This window comes from Miscanthus floridulus, chromosome 17, assembly GCF_019320115.1.
Source record: "Miscanthus floridulus cultivar M001 chromosome 17, ASM1932011v1, whole genome shotgun sequence".
In the NCBI taxonomy this organism is placed as follows: Eukaryota; Viridiplantae; Streptophyta; class Magnoliopsida; order Poales; family Poaceae; genus Miscanthus; species Miscanthus floridulus.
Window position 1 is genome coordinate 41,966,601 of NC_089596.1, and position 8,914 is coordinate 41,975,514.

General features: G+C 43.2%; 1 long non-coding RNA gene across 2 annotated transcripts; it reads right to left on the reverse strand.

Moving 5' to 3' along the window:
• Positions 1-550: 550 nt before the first annotated feature.
• On the reverse strand, positions 551-6,730 carry LOC136517017 (uncharacterized). Of its 2 annotated transcripts, XR_010774165.1 has the most exons (5): positions 5,806-6,730; positions 5,650-5,714; positions 3,828-4,246; positions 3,515-3,720; positions 551-2,600 (listed from the first exon to the last, which is right to left on the reverse strand). It is a non-coding gene; the product is annotated as an uncharacterized lncRNA (long non-coding RNA). The 2 variants fall into 2 exon arrangements; XR_010774164.1 differs by having other exon boundaries at positions 552-3,720.
• Positions 6,731-8,914: the final 2,184 nt, after the last annotated feature.

Below are 8,914 nucleotides of genomic sequence, written 5' to 3' on the forward strand. Positions count from 1 at the left end.
ATAAATTAATACACACAGAATAATCTGTAAGCGCACGGATAATATACCGATGTAGCACTTCACCGAGAGTACCCAATTTTATATCAAACTCGAGGAAACGTGTGTGAGAATAACCAAATCTAACTTAACCCAACTTCACAATCAAGGATAGATAATAGGAGCGTAGAGGAGACTGCTAAGGTCTTCTAGTTCTAACTTCGGTAAGATTTGTCTTCTGTTGTTTAATTCTAGGATATTACTAGAAAAAACACAGGCAGAGTATGTTTCCTATAGTAACAAAGTCCTGCTAGGCCTACTAACGGGAGATGGACTACAAATGATTCAACGAGGCTATAAGAGTCACCCTCGCGAGCTACCACCGATCTAAAAAATAAGGCACATCCACGAGTAATCGAGTCTAAGCACCACGCTTACACTACGAATACTACTTTAACCCAGGAGCTACAAGGATTAAAGTACTCAAAAGAGAATAGCAAACCTGAAGAACAATATAAACAAGATGCTTACTTGAATTAGAGGTCGATTATCAGAGAAATCTCACAAGCAAGCTCAAGAACTTGATTCTGCTAGAGTACAAGCCGTAGAGAGAGCATCGACAGGCTGGGACTCCTCCAAAACTCTTTCCTCACTCTGTCTCTATCGCTAATACAAGACTAGATCCTATTGAGGACTAATCTTCTCTTGATTGCTAGCTCTAATCTTGGTAGACATATGAATTAGGGTTTCTGACTTTTCAGCTCTCAGGATCAAATGCCAATGGATGCCTTGAAGGGGGGGGGTGCAGACAGGTATATATAGGTCGGAGTGCCAATCCTGAGCTCTCGGATCAAACCGACTTGAATAAACGACGGAGATACAATCCTTAAGGCGGTGGAGAACCAATGTAGCGAGGAGGGGCTGACATGTGGGGCCCATAGGCCAACCCCACATGTCATGGGCACAGAGTCCGCTTCGATGGAGAGCCTCCTGGAGTCTTCTAGAATCTTCCCACACTATTTACGCGGTAGTATTCCGTAATTTCCTTTGACGAATAGGTCCTCCTTGGTAGTTTTCTGATTAAATCATACTGGAAACACAGATTCACCAAAACTCATGGAATTTATCAGTTGAAACCGCTAAGTTTACATTGGTGATCCATTTTAACCATTTATGCAAGTTATATTAATGGTTTATAATGAATGTTGTTGACATTTCTGCTGCTCATGATAGCTAATGGGCTGGTCATGATAACCATAAGCAGAGGACATACGTCTTTCCTGATGGCTGCTCGAGACTTCTTCATATTGCTGCTGCTAATAATAGTCAAAGTTACCATCCTACCATTACGCACTTGAGCCCTGATACCAGGAGCTCTTAGAGTGCTGAGGAGCGGGATGCTCCCAACCAGCATGCTCAGGCTAGTGCATGTTGGAAGATTCTCAATCAGCATGCCCGGGCTAGTGCATGCGGGAAGATCTCGGCTGGTCCAAGCCTGCATAGCTGGTGAAGGCCGGTCCCTTCGGAATCAGATCATCACCATGATATCTGGGCTGCGGGTTGCGCGTGAGTCTCACAGAAACGCTTCGATGAGGCGCTGCCTCCTTCACCTGGAAATCAAAGGCAAAAGACTACAACGCATACAGACCAAGGTTTTGGTCTGATAACGAGATTTTGTTAGTATAATCCATATACATCATGAAAGGTTCCCATCTTTTTTCTTCTTCAGCATGTGAGCTTGGACAAAATATTCATAATCAATAAACCAACGGGGAATGTCATCGATGTAAGCAACATAAGCATTATTTAAAAGACCCAAATTTTTGGCTATGCGAGTAACTAAAGAAGTACACCCAACATCTTCCTTAAGTTCAGGAATTTCTTTCCATTGTTTCATTATGAATTTAACAGGTGAAACCTTTCTTCTCTTAACCATGGCATAGAGCAGCTTAAGTTCATCATTTCTTACAGTGCGAAAATCATTTCTAGGAAATAACGTAAATCCGAACCATTTATGCATAAAAACGCAAAGTAGAGTGATAAATTTTATTTGTACGAGGACGGTAACAAGTTCTTTAGATATTTCTCTCCAAAATTTCGTCCTATCAAAGTCTTGTAGAGCACTGTCTACATCAATTAAGCACTGAGCATGGAATCCTAGAAGCTCACTAAAATTCTTCCAAGGAGTAGAAAAATCTTTCCTAAAAAGTCTAAATGAAACTTCAAATTCGGTGGGTTACAGGGTGCATAAAAATTTTATGGTCAAAAGCTTAGACCCCGGTTCATTAATTTCCCAAACATGCTCCCATCCTATAGCCTTAAAAATGATCTCAAATTCAATGTTCATACCTGTTGCTTGCAGTAGAGCTGGATCATAGGCGGGAGCAAGGATGAACCTCTGAGTCTTCAACTGCTTGTAGATATCCTTCTCTGTCTTGTCCCGGAGCTTCAGGTGCTTCTCCTCCAAGAAAATGTTCTTCTCGACGGATGATGACCCAGACGACGTTCCGGCAGCGAGAGATGGAGTGTCGATCTGCATGTCGACGCTTCCTCTAAAATAAGAGCTTCTCGTCAAACAAAATGATGCCGCACGATTGAGCTTGTCTACTAACTTACTCATCTTCCTACAAAATAAACAGAAGACAACACAACTCGTGGAACGGATTAGAAAAATAAAAAGTCAACGGTTAGCCGTCTAAAAGTTAGTCGTCCGAGGGTTAATCGTTCGAGGGTTAGTCGTCCGAGATTGCCTAATGATTTTCTAATTAAGATTTTGGCATGACTTCATCCCTAGTTCTTTTTTATTCTTCCTCTCAATTTGGACAACACTACCACTCTTAAACTCTTAATCTTTACTCAAATTTTAGCAGTACTCTTAAACTCTTTCACTCTCTCTAATTCCAACAACTCTTCTACTAAGAGAATTTTCAAACTATGAAAGTGGAATTCGAAATTTCGAACTTGGGAGCTGGTTTTGCAGTTGAGATTGATGAGTGAAGCAGCCAGGAGGATGGCTATTTATAGCCGATAGAGCAGCAGGCTAGCCGACCCCACATCATGGCCAAATGGCCTCCCCATTTTCCTGATGATCTCTCGCTTCGTGGTTAAGCAAAATATCTACTCCTTTGGTGCTTCTTTCGGTGAAGATATGACCATAATGGCTGGTGGAGAGATGATGGAGGTGACAGTGGTGGTTGAGTGGAGATGGAGGTAGAAATGGAGGTGATGGGTGGTGGTTAAATGGGTCCCATGTGTCTCCCGTATTTCTACCGTATACACATGTTTATGCAATGCAAAAAATTTTTATGATAATATAAAATATAACAAGATGAATGAATGATATTTTTAAATTTTTACACCACTGTAAATATTTCTTACAGATTTTTATGCTCCATAAAAATTAATTACATGGGGCTTAAATTTTATAATGCCATGATGAGAATTTTTTTATTTTCTAATGCAAGTGTTAAAAGGTAAATATGCAATATAAAAAGATTAATGCAATGTAAAAAGTAAATATGGATAACTGTCGATTTACCTCCCGGTGAGGGTTCAGGATTTTAAGTTCGCCAAATCGAACTTCTCCAGTTGTATTTATTCCTCGGGTGCATCAGTCGATCCCGAGGATGGAGACCTTGATGGTTGCACTTGTTTCTCATGCCACTCTAAATTAGAACATTGTTCCGGTCCTTGAAGGCGAATCGCTCTTCCTTGCCATTGGTATGGAATTTGATTTATCCAACTCTGACATCAATGTGTGCATTTGTAGTACTTAGAAAGGGTGTCTTCATGTCCTCCTTCATATCAAGTACTATAAAATCCAATGGAACAAATAAACTTCATATTTTTACCGGAATAGTCTTGGCGATTCCTACAGGGTAGCGAACCGATTGGTCAGCTAGTTGTAGGCACATTGACGTTAGCGTGAGTGCTGAATAGTTGAGCTTGTCAAAAACCTTCTTGGGCACAACATTAACACTTGCTCCAAGATCGCATAGTGCATTCTCAAAATTTTGGTTTTCGATTGAACAATCGATAGTGAGACATCCTTGGCAAAGCTGCAATGGAAGAACATATGAGAATCATTCTCAGTCATGTTGCAAACTGAGCATTCTTTTTGTATCTTTGAGGACAAGTTTCCTGCTCTTTGTCCAGTGGCCAGAGCTCTCCTGATAAGCCTCCAAGTGAAAGTCTTGGTGCACGGTGGGATTAGTTTGTGCTTCCATACTCTAGTTAAGATTTCCTGGGCTTGGTGCTGAAACATTTGTACCTGCATGTTGTTAAGAAAATGGAAAGCCTCTTTTGAGGAGTATGCACCTTTTTTTGCCGGTATCCACCTTTGCCTATCAGCACTAGGTGAGGGGACAACAGGACTGCTGGTAATGCATCTTACAGCCTGATCATCAAAGATCTGAGATAAGAGGTTAGCATCCCAGTGCTAGGTTTGAGGAACCCAGAGGTCAGATATGTTACTAGGAAGCTTTTCAACAGTAACAGGCAGATTAATGTGGTCATGAATAGAATTCCAAAGAGGACACCATGGTGTAGACCAAATGCTAGAAGCACCATTATGATTTTGCAGTGTGCAATTAGTGTGTAAATAGTGCTTAATTTGCATGATAGAAGACCAAAAATGGATTTACAAAAAGTATTGCATGCAGTCCAAAAAGAGGAATCAGGGAAGTATTTAGCTTTAAGAACAGATGTTAAGAATGGATTTTTGTTAGTAACAATATTCCAGGCAGCATTGATAAGAAGGCTCTTATTAACTTTATAGACATCTCTAATTCCAAGGCCACCACTATTCTTAGGTTTACAAATATCATCCCAAGAGCGAAAGTGAAAAGGACTAGTACCGTTATCCTCCTGAACCCCAGCCCACCAGAACTTTCTAATGATGGCCGTGATCTTCGCAATGATTTTTTTTGGAAAAAGAGGACTGTCGACATGTAGTAAATAGGAATGGAACTTAAAACAGAATTGATGTAGACCAAACGACCAGCATGATTAAGCATATTGCTTTTAATGTTTGTTAACTTGGCCCTGAATTTGGTGAGAATAAAATTGTAAGCCTTAGTTCTATCAGCATGATTGAAAATGAGAGGATGACCAAGATAAATAGATTTAGGAGCGAGGTCACCGACAGGAAAAACAGTTTTAACATCAAAGGCGAGCATTATCATCTACATTTTTACTGAACATGATATGGGACTTAGCAAGATTGGGAGTTTGACCAGAATCATTACAGAAATCATAGAGAATAGATCTAATCCTTGTAGCTTCAGAAATGTTAGCTTGCCCACAAATGATGAGATCATCAGCAAAAAGTAGAGAGTGAATTTTTGGGCAATCAGGGCCTAAAGTAATCCCATTAATGTTATTATGATTCATGTTATCTTGCAAACAGTGTTTTCAAGGCGTCGCCTAGGCGTCCAGGCGTACCCAGCTCGCCTTGGGAAACAGTGGCGCCTTGTTCTCATAAGCATGCATAATGTTGTTCAGGTCGCCCATACATAGCATAGGGAGGTTCGGATATGATACAACAAAATATCGAACCTGAGACCAAATGCTAGCAGTTCACTGATGGTGAGGGTCACCATACAAACACACAAGACCAAAGTTCCTACTAGACTGCTTATGGTTACACAAAGCAAGAAAGAAATTCCTACTCACAACTAGAACGTCGACTTCAACTTCATGCTTGACGAGGAGCCACATGTCACAAGATTGGCCTTGCGCTAGAACAATGTGGACATCATCAACATTGAAATGATTTTTAATAGCCGATTCAGAAATACAAGAATTCCTAGTCTCAGAAACAAAGATTACCTGAGCGTTAGTGGAGGACATGAGTCTGGCGAGATGCTGCATCTTAGAACTGCCTAAGCTCCTGCCCGAACCACGGCAGTTCCAAGAGAGGAAGGAAATCATGGCGCCCGTGGCGCCTTAGAGGCTGGCGCCAGAGCCTGTTGGGATTGATGGTCGGCTGATTCAGCATAATCATCAGGAGATTGAAGATGAGAAACTTCGGGACTGGGATCCGGAGACGCATAACAAAGGTTGTTGTGGAATCCGGTTCCACCAATGCAAGGAACAGGACACTGATCCAAGCCCCCGACTGGATTAAGCTCAGCAAGACCTTGGCCAATGTGGTTATCACCCACGCAATCAGATTCCGGAAGCTGGATCTCGGTGGTCTGGTGAATGGAGCAGTGAGCGATGGAAGGTTGAGGGAGGGGAAGCGGTAGCGGAGTCGAGTCCAGTAGAGCGCAAACAGAATCTCCCAGATGGTCCCTAGAATCAAGGCGAAGAGAGTGAGCAAGAACTGGTGTACCAGGCTATCCTGGAATCGACTGAACTTCGGCTGCACCGTCAGCTGGATGAGGCCATGAAGAACCGACGCCATGAACTCCGCCACTCCACGGGTCCCTTGAATCCCAACGTCTGCGTCTACACCGAGGTCGGGGGTTGGGTTCTCCGGGAGCTCGATGGTCGACTTCGCCGGCGCAGACTGCTGAGGCGGCGTCAGAGTCTGCTGCGCCCGGCGACGGCGAACGAACTCGACGACGGCGCGGATCTTTGCCTTGATCTTCCTTCCAGGGGCTGATGTGGACTAGGGACGCTTCTGCTAGGCCGGGCGCGTCGATCTCTGGTGGGAGCCGACAGATCTGATCTGTAGCCATGGGCTCTTCTGGGGGCGGCGGCTCTGAGGGGGGCCGGACGGCGGCGCTGGCCATGGCTGTCGGCCTTTGAGTTAGAGTAGCTAGGCAAATGAGTACGGCCAGGTGGAGGAAGTGAAGTGGATGGGTGAGTCCCCTGGGCATTCGGTTAACCGAAACCGATCGGTTCGGTTCCTCGGTTCATTCCTTGTTCAGACACTGTCCTTCTAAAAGTAAGCATCAAATTTTCACCATCCCAGACCTCTCTCAGAGACTTCCCTGTTGTTCATTAATGACATACAAGGGCTAATATAAAATAGCTAAACTTGTATCTCCTAACCACTGATCCTCCCAAAATCTCACCTTATCACCCTTTCCCAGATTCCAGTGTATATCGATTTTAGCAGCCTCCCCAGTGATTCCAGTATTATTCCCCAGTATTATTTGCTATCTACTCTCTCCGTCTCGAATTATGAGTCATTTTAACTTTCTTAGAGAGTCAAAGCATATCAAATTTGACCAAATTTATATATACTAAAATAATAACATTTATGATACTAAATTAGTATCATTAGGTTCTTCATTAATTATATTTTCATAGTATACCTATTTGATGTCATAAATCACTACTAGAAATATCCACTACTATAATAAAAAATTTATTGACGATTCCAAAAGTGTCATAGAAGATTGTTTTTTATGACGAATATTTCTGTTTCGTCATAGATTAGTGGTGACGATCCTCAAAACCCTCACTATCTGTGACGAAATCAGATATCGTCACAAAAAACGTCATAGAAGAGCACATGGTTTCATCATAGATCACTCGCTCGACTCATCTGTGATGATCTTCTTTAATACTGTGACGACAGGCTTTGTCATTGAACTAATTACACATCTATGACGAACAATATTCGATCTATAATGAGCGGCGCTTCATCATAAATCTCCACATGGTCCTTTCTACATCTGACGTGTACCCATCGGACCTGTAGTTACTCATCCGTGACGCTTGCAATTCATCATAGAAGTCTTCGCTCGATCCTTTCTCCATTCGACGTGTACTAGTGGGACCCTTCTCTATCCGACCTGTGGGCCCCGACAACTTACATGTCACGTGTACCCATGGGGCCTTTCTCCATCTTCATCCGACCTATGGGACCCGACGCCTTGCGTGTCACTTGTGCTTGTGGAGCCTTCTCTATCCGACCTGTGGGACCTGATGGCACCTTTCTCCATCTCCATCCGACCTGTGGGACCCGACGGCTTGCGTGTCACGTGTACCTATAGGATCTTTCTCCATCTCCATCTGACCTATGGGACTCGACGGCTTGCGTGTCACTTGTGGACCCTTCTCCATCCAACCTGTGGGATCCAACGGCTTCTGTGTCACGTGTACCTATGGGACATTTCTCCATCTCCATCCAACCTGTGGGACCCGATGGCTTGCGTGTCACTTGTACCTTGTGTGCTGCCATGGTTTAATAAAATCTAATTTCAAAAAAACCATGAGACCTGGGAGTCGAACCCAAGACCCGAAGCAAGGAATGGACCATCTTCACCATTGCGCTAGACGCCTGGTTGTGTTGACATATCTTTGGAGTCCTTATAGTTGTATATATTCTCTGTGTGGATGCCCTACAGGTTGACCTATGTATTAGATATCCCCTACAAGTGGAAACAAATATATGCCCGTTGGACTTGCGGCGGCAGTAGCGGAGGATCCCTGATGTGTTGTGGTGGCTCAGGCATCCTTTTGTAGGCTAGGCGGCCGGGCTTCCTAGTGGAGCATGGTGGCATTAGCGCCCGTGTTTGTTGTGTGCCACGGCAGAGGCGATAGATCCGATTTGCAGGTCCCCTTTCTTGCCTTTCCCTTTTCGCTTCACTATTTTGGTCCTTGCTTGAACATGAGGTATATAAGAAACATTCTAGCGTTGGAGATCTGGTTAGACCAATGATGATGAAAAGAACTAGGAGGTGGCACTGGTTGGTTTTCTACTGATGTCTTAGTTTTTTGCATATGTTTAGTGTTCTTACTGTAAATGCCTGTGTGCAACTAGGCCTGTTAATTGTTAAGTGATTGCTTGATTATACCTATCTGTCTAGGCAAACAAATAGGCCCTTTGCTTCTGCCTTAAACTATTGTTTCTATCTAGTGCTTGCTTGATTCTACATTTCTATTCTATATGCTCTAGTGCCACCAGTGAGTCCTTATATTATTTTGAACTTATGAAAACTGAGGCAGCCTGTTTGGGTTGTGCAGATTTGAGATGAGTCCC